General features: G+C 39.4%; 2 long non-coding RNA genes across 2 annotated transcripts in view; one reads left to right on the forward strand and one right to left on the reverse strand.

Moving 5' to 3' along the window:
* Nucleotides 1-14,198, reverse strand: part of LOC119918530 — a 51,748-nt gene extending 37,550 nt beyond the window's left edge. Inside the window, exon 1 of the long non-coding RNA XR_005447458.1 lies at nucleotides 12,954-14,198. This is a non-coding gene — a long non-coding RNA (uncharacterized LOC119918530). The remainder of the gene's footprint in view (nucleotides 1-12,953) is intronic.
* LOC119918531 lies at nucleotides 2,792-5,173 on the forward strand. The gene is made up of 3 exons (XR_005447459.1): nucleotides 2,792-3,041; nucleotides 4,415-4,514; nucleotides 4,606-5,173. It is a non-coding gene; the product is annotated as an uncharacterized LOC119918531 (long non-coding RNA).
* Nucleotides 14,199-14,289: the final 91 nt, after the last annotated feature.

The following is a 14,289-nucleotide window of genomic DNA, read 5'->3' on the forward strand; positions in this document are numbered from 1 at the left end:
TGCCTTAGTTAGTTTCTCCTATCGAACCCTGTCCTCTCACAGCGGAAGAAGTGATCGACCTATCAGCCAGCTGACTGAAGATAAATTTCACAGCCATATCACAGCCCCAGGCTGTCTACTGCTTAATCCACTTATGCTTTCCTAATTACTGAAGTGTGTCAGAAAATGGAACATAGCATAATTTAATTCCTGTTTTCTCAGATGTGCCTGGCATACTAAAACAACGAATAATATGGGCTACACACGACAGCCTGCCTCACCACCACCACCACCAGCCCAACCCCTCCCTTGCTATCGCCTGTGGGCAGCCCCGTGACGTGACTTCCAATGAGTTTCTCTGTCTGACAAGAGCCAAGGACGATCGTTCCGAATGGAAGGCAGTTTGGATAGATAGATATGCAGCAGGCAGACATGATTCCCCTCTGTGGGCAAACAACGGGGTGTTGTTTCGAGGCACGATCGCATCAGCAGGGAGGGAGGTGCGGAGTGAAACAAACACACCACACGACACAAATCGATGGCTTTTGCTGCAGCTCATGATGTGACGTCCACACAGCGACACACACAGGGAGATGGACAGGAGGATGTCAGGGACAAACTTTATTTTACGCCGTCACTTATTCAATCAGTCGCTTCACTCTCTCTCACACAAATCCATTTCCTTTCTTGTAGGAGGGGGACACACTGGGAGACACGCTGCAGCGCGCTGAGATGAAAGCCAGGATGACATATTGATTCCTAAATACTGACTTATGATTTAGTTTCATGGGGTTATGCTTCTTTTCATCGCATCACACTGCTCTGCTGGAGCAAAACTGCTTATTTTTAGGCACAGGGAATCCTCCATTAAACTTTATCCAAACCCTGGACTCACAAACAGGAACTGAATGGTGGAACATCAAAAACAATGTTGTACTTCAGTGGGACATCTGTTCATTTTCCCTGCCTCCCTTCTCTGAAAAAACCCTGAAAAAAAACATGACTGGCCGGGGCTTGTTTTTTTTTTTTGCTGTGATGAAATTATATTGTGGTGAAGCAGGTGGGGTGCGCTCGAGAACACACAAATACAGAGACACATTGTCTGATCGATGCCAACCACGCGCGTCCTTGGTTGATGTGCTGTTTCCACAGCAACACAGGGTCTTTATCGTCATCACATGGAGAGCTGGGTTATGCCAGTGCAAGAGTTCTTTAAATAGCCATCAGCAGTTCACAACAGCACACAATGAAGACAAGCTCTACGAACTCTGTAATTACCTGTGTCGTCACCATCATGATAATCTTTATTCATAGAACACATTTCTAAACAAGGCCACAAAGGTGCATCACATTCCAGAGAAATGGAAAGCTTGACTGACTGTCAGAAGAAGAGAAGCAAAGAGGTAGAGGTAAAATGTAAAACTACATAAATAGTTCCATGTGCAAAGATGCAACAAATGGAATACATACCAGAAATGGCAACTGAAATATAGATACGAATTGAAACTGGGAATACATAAACATATACAAAAGCATACTGTAGAAGAATCTGAGTTCTGACATAACACAACACCTTTACTCTACTAGTTTAAGTCGAGCTTTGTTACGGGTCTAGGAGTTCACTTAATGGTGATAGAAGAACAGAAGATCAAGCATAAACAAGAATGAGAGTCTACAGCCATGCTGGCTTCTGTGTGAGCTGCAGACATGCTAACATGTTAACTATGACAAAGCTAATACAGTGAAGTTTAGCAGGTAGAACGTTTACCACGGTCTTAGTTTAGCGCCATAGCATGCTAACATTTGCTAATTAGCACTAAACATGAGGTAAATGGAACTGTGATTTTTTATAAGCATTTGGTCAACTAAGTATTGGAAAAACTAAAACAAGTGACCTAATTAAGGACCTAGATTAAAAGTTAAGGGATCACAAAGTTGAGTTGTAGGAAACATGAATGCCTGTAACTGATTTCATGGCAATTTCTTCAATAGTTGTTTAGACATTTCACTTTAAACAGGAGCTCAGCAGATAAATACTTTTAGCTGCCTGTTTTGAAGCCACGATAATTTCTTTCGACTTTTTTTGTCTTGCATGGCAGATTTTGAGGGTTAATTTGTGCTCGCAAAGACTTCTGCTCAAGCATGTTTAGAATAACTAAAAATGTTCTATGAATAACTTGGTTCCTCTTCAAATACAACAAAACAGAAATGATTCAGGGCAAGGTGAAGGCACTGACGACGATTTAATGAGTTTTTACAGCTCCAGCAGACAAATAATAGGACACACAACATCAACTCAGACTATTTATACCGACATAATACACACTCTGATTAGAGATTCTTCAAATGGACTTTTCTGCAGTCAGACCCATGCAATTTTTCTTTTTATTGGTTGGTTTATCATTAGCTTGTTTTTCTTTTCTGTTTTGACCCTGCTTAATGTTTGATTACTTCAGTGTGTACAATTGAATTTTAAATCTGATCTATACCCCATTCTGCATACAAAATGTGTGCCAGTGAGCTACAGTGATTCAGATTTTGAGAAAAATCAGTAAAATGTGATTAAGTCAGGATAAGATCTGTTTTAAAAATAATGGCTGATGAAGATAGACTAATTAATAAAAATAAAAAAAACAATTCAAAAAGTAAATTTCAAAAATACTTCAAAATATATGGTTAGCTTAGCTTAGACCACTGAAGCTGTTTAGCTGATTGGCATCAGCTGCTTCATTCATGCTCATTTATGAGCTAATTTGATACCAGCTGACTAGTATCATCCCATCATACAGTATTCATACAGCTGAGACTTCAGAAGTGCTAAGCTTTTTCTGGTTTTATTTTACATTTAATGGACATATATGTCTCAGCAGAATCATCATTGCTACTCAGATTTTTTTTAGAACTCCCCCAAATCAAACTGTTTAACCAATTGCTATAAATGGCATGAAAGTTCAGAAATTAAGGTACTATAGTAAGATAATTTTGACTTTACAAAACAGAGCCAATGATTACACTGTCCAAAATATAGGATGGAATTAGGATATCAACATATCGGGAAGAAAGTAAGTACTATATTTTCTCAGTTTTACAGTACAGCATGGTTTGGAAGAGTGGTATGTTTTAGTGCACAGTTATTAGTACACTATTATATCAAGTGTTTCAAGAACCTAAGATAATTATCATATTTTTGTTTGCTGCATGGCACTTACTCAGCACGTGCACACACACACAAACACACACACACACACACACACACACACACACACAGATACATCCCCCATGGCCACACATCATCTCTTCCACACTGCTTTGTCACAGATGAGATTTTGAGAGAGTTGTGGGTGGGTGCTGACTCATGCGGGAAACATTAATCAGAGCCGTGTCAACCTTAAAGTGTTGTGACATCAGCTGCATCTTCCAGCAACTGGAAACGTAGGAAGTGCCAGTCAAATCCAATAGGATCTAAACGTCTCTGCACTATTAGCACAATTATGATATTACAGCTCAGGAAATTCGCACTAATTGGAAAGCACAGTGTGAGCTCATACTACACACAGATGCAGAGCTGCAGAATTGTCTCTAGAGGGAGCCATGGGTAAGGAAACCAGGGCTGATGGTGTTGCGTGGAGCAAGGGAGGGAATACACAACATCCAATATCAAAATATTTTCATACATCTTGGCATCACATTTTGGGCAGAGGAACAACCAACAAGCCATTCTCTTTAAAAAAATGTCCAATTTAATACAAAAAAAAATCCTAATTTCTTATCGAAACAAGTGGAAACATCTAAACGTGTCACTTTGTCAAAACAAGGCAGAATAAAATAGTTCATGATTTGTATGACATTGTTTTGCATTGTAAATAAGTGTAACCCCCTCACAATGCCGGCACGCTTTTTGCCCTTGTAAGACAAGTAAGATTAGAAAAGTCAGAGTTCGATTAAATGACTGGTTAAATTGGATAACGTTGCAGTGCAGTAGCCTGCTAATGTGCAGTGACACCACATAAAGCCATTAAGTGGACGCTGGCCATGATGTATCCACTCTGACACTGTTTACTGTTGACAGTCAGCTCCTCCTTCCCCTCTTCCCCTTCTCCCTCTTAGATCACAGACTGCTTTGGCTCAACCACCCTGACAGCAATTTCCGGATACAAAAATGAGGCGGGCATTTGTGTGTGTCTGGGTGTGCGTGTGTTTGTAGGGTGATGGGTGTGTGGACGATGTACGAGTGAGCAATCACAGAGTGATAAATAATTAAAGCCCGTTTTCTGCCATAAAACACATGGGAACAGAAATCATTTCAAAAGACACAGACAGAGCGGGGCTGAAAATTACAGCTCCTATTGATTATGTGCTTTGCCTCAGAGAGATTTTTCCCTTTGTAATTAGGCATCAGATTCCACCGGAACTAACTCTAAATGTCCATTTACAGGATAATATATAGAGGAGTGCTGGGCTGAACCCATTAACAACTATATATCTTTATGCTTCACATTATCAGCTGATGAATCCAGATAACAACATGTATTCAGGTGAAAGAAGTCCATTGGCATATTTACTATACGTAGAAACGTTGTGCTTTAGAGTGGATGAATCTGAAAACGCTCTTGTTCTCTTTCACAGACTTGAAGCAGGTGGTCAATGGAAGTGCGTTTGTCTTAATTGCAAGAAGTGGGACAAAACAATCATTTTGTGCCATTGATCTTATGAATAAGAGTGATTCATTCACAGTGAGAGCAGCAGAAGGCTGCTGCCCACGGGCAGGCTAAGTTAGTGGAGGAGGGAATCCACTCAGCAGACAGTAGACTGACACAGGAATATGACAGGGGATGCATCAAAGCTGTCACATACTTCCCTGTTTGACCCTGTGTGGCTAGAAAATAGAAATCTATCTAGAAGAATATAGAAATCTATCTAGAAGAAGATAGAAATCTACCTTTTCTTGTAGCTCATTTATGCTCCAATAACCTGAAACAACTGTGAACAAATTGAAAACAAAATGTAAAATGTTCAGATGCTAAGAGTGGGCAAAACTAAAGACTACTACATTTAAAAATATATTAAACATATGGTATAATCTCTTGGTGGTAGTCCTTCCCCAGGTAGGGACTGTACAAAAATTACTGGGACAAAGGGTGGGGGGTTGAATCATATGTTTTAGTTTTTACATAAAGCAATACCCTACCCAGAATTACTGTGTGTTTATTGCGTATATTTTCTTTGATTTAAAATGAACTGCATCCCCCAACATCTCTCAATAATACTGAACAGTACTGAATCAGTAAGACTTTTTTAATTATATACCCAAATGTAAAACATCCTTTCTTAGTGGAACAATAATATAGCCGCAAATAAACACATCACAAGTGCAACCGGAACTGTCCAAATTTAGAGCAAACATAAAATGCTGAACATTCAAATTTTGATGTTTTGTACTTATTTTACTAAATTTCTTACCTTTATTGTTATTCTAAGCACCGATGTAAGCATTTATGTATACGTTTTACATTTAGTAATCTTTATTCTTATGTTGTTGTCATTTTTGAGCAATCTTTGGCACAAGAATGTGCTTTAATATTAATAAAGTTCTATCTTATCTTAACATATAGAAAAAAGAAAAGACCCTGAACTCCCATAAAATGTCAGACTACCTTACCTTCTGTAAAAGAAAACTTCCCAGTCCCTTATGTCCATTAAAGGTGGTGTAAGCAATTCTGGAAAAATCCAATTCCATGACAAATACCATGATCTACAGCGAACAACAACACAGCAAGTAATGCAACTAATGTTAGCTGGTGTAAAGTTGTGGGTTAGCAAACTGTCACTACAGTTGCTGTTGTGAAGAACTGACATGCAGACCACTATCCCTGAGGAAAATGTGTATATATGAACATCAGATTTGATTAAAATGAAAAAACAATATGATTGACCACTAAAAATACCTTTTTTGTCTGTGGGAGAATAATGAAGAGACACACGGTTAAAGTTTGTTACAAATTTAATAATAAACTGGATAAAGCCATCAAGTTCTAAAATGAACTCCAGGACAGAGAAAGAAACATAAAATCGCAACAGTTTGGAGAGTCAATAAAATATTTCCAGCCGACAAGAGCAGCAGATCAGATGTAGAAACCAACTCCTGACTGAAAAAACTTAAAACAATAACTCCGAACCAGTATTTAGCTTAACTCCATCAGCTGTTAGCTGTAAACACACCGCAGGACTAGCTGCACACTGGCTGCTATTTCTGAGCTATAAATATAATGCTGACGTACGATCTCACGCCGACATCAATAAGACTTGCTATCTGACTATCGATATTGATTTACTGGTTTGATGGTGGAAAAGAGACAACCAGTAGTAACAAAACGCCAAAAATGCTCGACCACTCAGAAATTCACTGCAAGCCCCCCCCAATGATGGAAGAGTGGCTGTTTAAACTTTCCGTTATTCTCAAAAACTTCAAGCCAACATGGACAAAAAATCCTAAATGTGCTAGAATGATGAAAGATTTACTTCATCTGCTGATTAAGACCATGTGATGAGGTCAAAACTGGAAAGCAAGTCTCCTGTGAATTTGTCCAGGTCATTGTTATCGACGGTGGGTTAAAATCAAGGGCAACTGGTCAAGGCTGAGGTTGCTTGAAGATGTTCGCCTCTCATCCATTATTCAGTTCTTACTGACTATTTTCAGTTATCCAGGCTTCTTCAGTTCTGACTGATTGGCAGGGAATCCCAGCTATTTAGTAAGTACGGTAAGTCAGTTTTGAGTGAAGCTTATTTTGTCAACCAAACAAAATGATCACAAAAGAGCTTCTTGCACTATTAGATTTTCATTACACCATCCAAAATTGGCACATGCATCCTTTCTTTCATGAATCAGGGAAACCAGACTATTATCCAGTGGTCTTGTAATCCTTCATTAGAAAATGATACGTTACTTGTCATGGCATTATACATGTCTATGAATGTGACAGTTGCTGTCTCTTAAAACCCAATGGCCACAATGTTCAGCATGAGATGATTACCAGTGAGATGATTATTGAAACTACAGATACATTATGTGTAATTCAGATTTATTCAACATCATTTTTTAGACTGGTAGCGTGATATTGGAATTTGTGTGGGGGAGGTTAATGCTACTGTGACATGTTGGCCAGTGTTGTCCACAGTTTTTATGAAAAAGAGCATGTGACTGGCGCTGGACTTTTACTGCTCGTCAGCAGTGGGCATGCAGGAATGTTAAGAGGGTGGAAATGCACTGTTTAATCCCAAACCTCCTCATCAGTGCCCACAGGACGGCTCTCACTGGGCCATTGTTCTGACTGTGAAGGAGGGAGGGCGAGAGAGAGAGAGCGCATGGAGTAGACCTGCTTTAAAACTCACTCAGTGTGCCCTTTACTTGTTATTAATAAGATAATAATAGATTTTGTGTAGACAAGCTTTATTTCAAATAAATGTGTAATACAATATGTGTAAAGACATAGACGTAGCCACCGAGACGTCCCCCATTGGATTGTGGACGACCGTTTTGAGGCATCAAGTTTGGCATTTTGCCCGTCGTCATCGTCTGGTTTTTTTTTTGTATCAGAAGTGGCCATATTTGGACGCAAGGGTGGAGCTGGGGAGGGATCGCTACACCTGACGGGTCGCCGTGGTTGCAACTTGTCAATCGCATGGTAGCTCTAAAACATAACCATAACTTACAAAATTAACATCATGCAGTATTGAAGAAGAGTAGAAAACAGTGACTGAGACCATAAACTCATTGGGAAAGTGAAGTAGGGTAATTTTCTCATAAGCTTACATACAATCACGAATCTTTTTGCAACCAGTGGTGTCGCTCCCTGCTGGCTGTTAGAGGGAATTTCTAGGTTTAAGGCATGCTTCACTTTTCAGACCCAGAGGTTCCTGCTTGTATCTAAACGACTACCTGTTAAGATACTACTATCTCATCCATCCTTTTGGTTTTGGTTGTAATTAATTCTGGTTCAAACAGATGACATCCACATACATAATCCTGCCTTTTAAAGTTCTAACTGCCATGGATGAAACAGCTGTCAGTCAACATCAGAGCTATTTCAATTGCCGGAGAAACTGAAAATGTGGGCATTGATTCAGAGATCTACCATTAGAGATCAGAAGTTTTTCTTCTTAACTTGTTAAATTATCTTGCCACCCTTTATATTTATCTTGTGACCCCTTAGAGAGCACTCTCCCCCAGGATGAAAACCAGCGCCACATACAATAAGATACACATTCACACATCGACTGACTACAGTGCGAAAAGAAAAGCTTTCATATACTCCACACTGAGTTCAACACATGCAGCAGCAGGATCAGAGAAAACCAGGATGAGGCAGAACAAATTAGATAGCTGGGGGGAATCAAAACTAATCACATGAATACAGATAAAGGGAATGATTGAGGACAGACAAGAATAAGAAAGTTATTCAATGAATGGAGCGAACAAGGGTATCCATGCCATCTGGGAGCCATCTTTATGCCACTCAACTCACAGCACTTTCTGCTCCACCTATCAAATTGATAAAACCTTAAAATAACATGCCTATTTCTAAAAAAAGTTTCTCCTACAGGCCACGGACGACTGGCGTCATTCTGAGTGGTCTGAAATGGCCACTTGACAAAGACATAATGTTCCCAGGTTAATCACTGTCATGCAGCCACCCCCCCCCCCGCCCAAGACCCACCCATCCCTGTCCTCGGACACCTAGAAACATCAGGAGCTATTTATAACAACTTCATCCCCTCACTATGAAGGAGGGGTCTCTCCATTTTCCTTCTCTCTCCCCTCTTGCTTCCTCGCTCACTGTTGCCATGGAGCTCTGAATCAATGACATCACAGGAAAGAGTGTGTGTATGCTTGCGTGTGTGTGGAGATGAAAGCTGGAATCTGCGGACTGAGTGAACATGGCTGGCAAATATCAGGTGACGAGCCGAAGCCCAGACGGCAGACGTCCAGCTGGAGCGCGCACACACACACACACTCTGTACGTGGCACACACATCAAGTTCATACAGCTTTTCACCCGCCCACTCACCAACCCACACAACCGATCTGTCTCTCTCTCTCTCTCTCTCTCTCTCTCTCTCACACACACACACACACACACACACAAGCTAATTGGGTTAATGATGATGACTGAAAATGGCTGTTCTGTTGTGTAGATGTTATGACATAACATCTACACAACTTCAAACAGAATTCTGATTGCTAATTACATAGATTACACAATGTTTTTTTTCTTTTAAATGTCTCTCAAGTTATTAATTCTTGGTTCAGCAGTGGTAATTTCCACAACACTTCCCAGATGAAATAGGAAATTACACGGATTAAAGGGTCAATTCGCCTAAATCGCAAAAACTTCATTCATTTAATGATAAATTAAACTGTTCATGATTTTTTACATTCAGTGATTAATCATTTAGTGGATAAAATGTCAGAGAACAGTAAAATATGCTGAATACACCAACAACAAAACACAGAAAAGCAGAAAATCTTAAAGCAGAAAACACAATTTTAGTAATTTTGTTGGATTGATGATGATTTTAATTATGAAAAATGATATAAAAAATGTTTTGTTTATGTATTTTCTGTGAGTCACCTAATTGATCAATTTTCTAATCAATTCAGCAATACTCATTTAACCCTGGTGGTGTCTAGCCATGTATTGTCTAGAATCATAAAAAATAAAATCAGTGGAAATAGGTCAGGATTTCTATGTTTTTGGACTTTCCAATTTTAATATAATCTATTGGGATCCTCCATCACAGACTACTTGAGCTGACAGCAAGAATTTACAGGGCTATATGGGCCTTAGTGATCCTATAGCATTTGTATTATGCTGATTTTAATCTTAATAAGGCTAGGGTGAAAAAATATCCATTGTTGACAACATTATTTGGCATTCTTCTTTTGCAATAAGTCACAGACTATTCTAAACGTTTTAAACTGCCTTTTGAAAATCATGTATCTCCAAAGCGTCAACTTTTAACAAGCAAATAAAAACGGCATTGTTTTCAGCTTTGTGACAATGTATTTTTTAACAAACCCAATGTTTTTTAAATGGTTTATTTAGTAGAAGTAAGGAATACAGCGTTATGTTCCCCTGAATCATGTACATATGATTGATCATGTAGATATGATTGTTTGGCTTTGTATCTATGTGACTTTGTATGTTTGTTATTTGATATACAGGAGTGTGTGAGAAAGTATGTTAAACTTAATGAATAGACCCTTTAAATATCTCTGACAGGCCTACTTCAAACAAGTCTCACAAGCAGGGGTGTGAGGCCACTTCAGATTGTGTGGCTAAAGCAGCAGAAAATATAAACCGCTTGGAAGATAGAAGAGTTATGCGGTATAAGAGACCATTAATAGTCTACGTGCATGCCGAACAGACAAACAGGCTGCCGACACATGACGTCTACTGTATTGTGAAAGATCCAGTGTGTGGAAGAATGTGCAGCACAGACTGAAAGAGTGTCTAGTTTGGTATTACAATGCGTCATGTCCGACATGGCTGCAGAGCTGATAAGCCTGTCTTATCTCTGTTGCTGACTGCTGCCCGCAGAGAAAGTGACTGAAGGGGAGAGCAGACAGTGAACACAGCAATGGAACAGCACTGAAATAATGCCCCCATTGTTCCATCTGTTTACGCCCTCCTCATCTCCCTTACACACACACACAGACTTCAAACATTCACCACCCTCTCAGTGTCACCCCGTGTTGCTTTTACACCGTTACATCATGGCTGCCCCCTTGTTTACTCTGTCCTCTTCTTCCTCGCTCATCTTTAAATGTGCTGTAAATACAGCATATGAACCCCCACCCACATGCAAACACTTCAACTCCTGCAATTGGCAGCACACATGAGAGCCGAACCCCTACCCCCTCATAGCCCAGCATCACATAAACCCATCCGTACACTCTTCCTCTCATCAATCTCACTCGTTCCACCTTTGTGTCAAGTTGTAAAAGAAGCTCAAAAATGGGGATGCTGGGGTTAATGCTGTTGCTCCAGAGTGCGCCAGCATGCAAATCAGCAGTGTTTATGTGTGTGCAAACAATCCACACATGCAAAGTATTTGTGGCGCCCAAACCACTTACAGTGCCCAACTGAAAAGGGTATCCCCCATGTCGGGAGAAGTCAAGGGAGTGTAATTTGACGCAGCATTTTCAGTCTTTTTGTAAATCAAATAAATGAGACTGTACAGTAGCCTCTCTTTAAAGACAGTATATTTTGAGAGAAGAAATTACACTTCTTCTTCTTCCAATTAAAAGTACAGTACTCGTGCAAAAAAAGGCCTCTGTGACATACTATATTATAACTCATGAAATAATGTATAAGTTTATGGTGGAGCATTTTTTTTACTATGTTGTATTAATCAATTGGTTTATTAAAAAATCTGACTTTTTTTAATTTAAAAATTTAAATAATTGAGAGAAAGAGAAAAGCAGCAAATCCTCACATTTGAGAAGATGGACTCATGAAATGTTTCTGATAGAGGGCATGTCACCATAGCAGCCGCATAAACTTTAAACCAGAGAGATATACAGTCTGTGGTACAAATACACAGGTCATAAAACAAGCAAAACAAAAATCAACAAGCCCACTGTTGTTGTGCCTGCCCACCGAGAATTGCATGCACCTCATGGGTGCACGCACAGCTAAAGCGTAAAAGCGCCAGACATGTTTAGAAACGATATAATATTCTTTGTGAGGTTCATCAATGGTGATAAAAGATTCAAGGTCAATATTTTATGAACGTTTAGATTCATCAATATTTTATTACACTTAGTAGAAGTAGCATTCCTTGATGCACTGAAATGTGCGACGATTCCTTGATTAATCTCTCAATGTCTGAAAGCAGTGTTCTTGATGGATGCATCTATCTCTAAGCTTCAGACACTTGAGGGTCAAACACTATTACCAGCTCATATTTGGGCTGTTTATTCTTGAAATTTATAATTTCATATATACCATAGTCGTCGTGCCTGAGAAAACAGGTGGATGCAAATCTCGGCAGGTAGCCTACAACATGTGTTCTGCCGAATAATGCATCCACCTCTTCAGTTCCTTTTCAGACACATTGCAGTGCGCATTGATCAAATGCTGTTATCAGCACATATTTTTGGCTGACAGTGTTTGTTTGTAGTTTATTTGACGGGGACAATGTAAAATATATGTACTTCATCAGATACAGCTGAAAGCTAATTCCCATCTGTAGTCCCTGGGCAGGTGTTAATAGTGCACAAGGTATTACAATGAAAAATTTATAATAAATCCAAACCTTACATTTAATAAAGATATAGAAAAGCTGACCAAATCAAACATATAGCTAACTACAAACAGACTCAACCATACCAAAACTCCCAAAACAAAAGAATAATAAATTCCCATAAAAAACAAAACATCATCAATCCCAATGCAGAAATACACAAACCATCAGTACAAGAAATTAACCATGCACACAGTTTGAGTCTCAGTTTGAGTCTCACAGCTCAATGACTACATACCTGATTGTCCTTCAACCATATTTTTACACTACCTTTAAATTTAAAACTACTGCATTCTCTGACACTCGGGGGTAAAGAATTCTACATCCAATATAAAGCTTACCAGGTGGTGCAGCTACAGTCAACTCTAACTTACCGAATAATAGCCTACCATTAACACTACAGGACACTTGAAATCAAACTTTGATAGGAAACTGATGGTGTAGTCGGCACTGACAGAGTTAATTTGACAGCCGACATTCATTATTCCGCATTTAACAACTTAATTTCAGGTTTACAGTTTATAACGGTCAAAAAATACTTATAACACATCGATCCAGAAATCAAACTCTCAGAAGTTATTAACGTTAGAGTTTAACCAAGGAAACCTTGGGTATTTCCTCCATCCAAGGTCACAGAAACAGACAATGCAATATTATAGGTTCGCTTACCTGACACTCTAGTCCAAGTCAGTAACGTTACGATACAATTCATCTAGGGAAATATGAGGATAAACTTTATGTTCAGTACGTTAGGCAACTTCATCAAGTTCACCTCTGTTGAAAAGTCCGTTAGCTGCTAACACGCATAGCTGGTTTGGGGCTAACGTTAAATTCGCATCCTCTACTAACTCTCGGGCGGTAAAGTAAAGGAGCAGCTTTGAGAAGAGTGGCCACATTTGAACTTTTTTCCATTCTTCGTGGCGTTGTCCTGTGACAAACTCGAGCAATGTACTTTATTTTGCCGTTATTTAAACTTGAGGCAAACCAAAGGCGGCTAGCTGAAGTTCCCATTCTTGATTAACAAGATGGCGCTTCTAACGTGCTGTATACACCTGGCTGCAGTTGTCAGAATTTCGGAGTTATTGTTTTGGTTTTCAGGGCCTGCAGAAAAAATGTGTAAATAGCTGGTGAACACAGAGGGACATTTGGAAGCTAAGGAGCCACATATGTCCTTCATGAGTTGGTAGAAACCAAAACAAACGAGTGAATGAGTGGACTTCAGTTCAGCAGGCGGCCATAGGACTACAATGAACGCAAAGTTCATCTGTATGAGCAGGATGTGTAAATAAGGAGCTATTTAAGATAATGCCAGTGCTGTTTACAAAGTCAGTTAATGTAAGATGGCATACTAGAATATATTTTTGTGCAGCTCTGGCACACATAAGGTGAATGAATCGTGCCTTTCAATCTCTCATCTGAAGAGATATTGTTAGAAAAGGAAACCATCACTGATGTCACTTACATGTCAAGCCACAGAACATTTACAATGCAAATTGAGTTAGGGTGACACAGAGTACACATCTGAGCATTGAGACAGCCCTAGGAGTGCTTTACATCACAGTCATTAATAGGACAATAAGATTAAGGTTGTTTATCAGTACATGCAAATTAACCTTTTCTGTGTGGCCAAATGTTCAGCCATGATCCGTTTTCCTCCAAACAAGCCTTTGCACCGAGTACTGCCACAGCCTTAAAAGGCCACAGAGGCATACAAATGTGATGGAGGTTGTGTGGAACTGACGTCTCTAATTGCATCTGCATTCGGAGAACAAGGAACCTCGCTTCATAAGAAATGCATACAGTATATATAACAGCATCTGCATGGCAAGCTTGTCATTCATGATGAGGTGAAGTGGCACACAGCTGGACTACACGAATACAGAAGCATCAAAGCATGAGTGTGTGACCCATTACTCATAAAAGCATCTTTTTATAAAGTGGATTTTGCTTTTGAGATCCATGATAGAAGAAAACATTGAAGAGGAGTGTATAGGATTAAGAATAT

Source organism: Micropterus salmoides, unplaced genomic scaffold, assembly GCF_014851395.1.
Source record: "Micropterus salmoides isolate LMB-PRFRI ecotype aquatic unplaced genomic scaffold, ASM1485139v1 Ms_hic_scaffold_23, whole genome shotgun sequence".
Classification (NCBI taxonomy): Eukaryota; Metazoa; Chordata; class Actinopteri; order Centrarchiformes; family Centrarchidae; genus Micropterus; species Micropterus salmoides.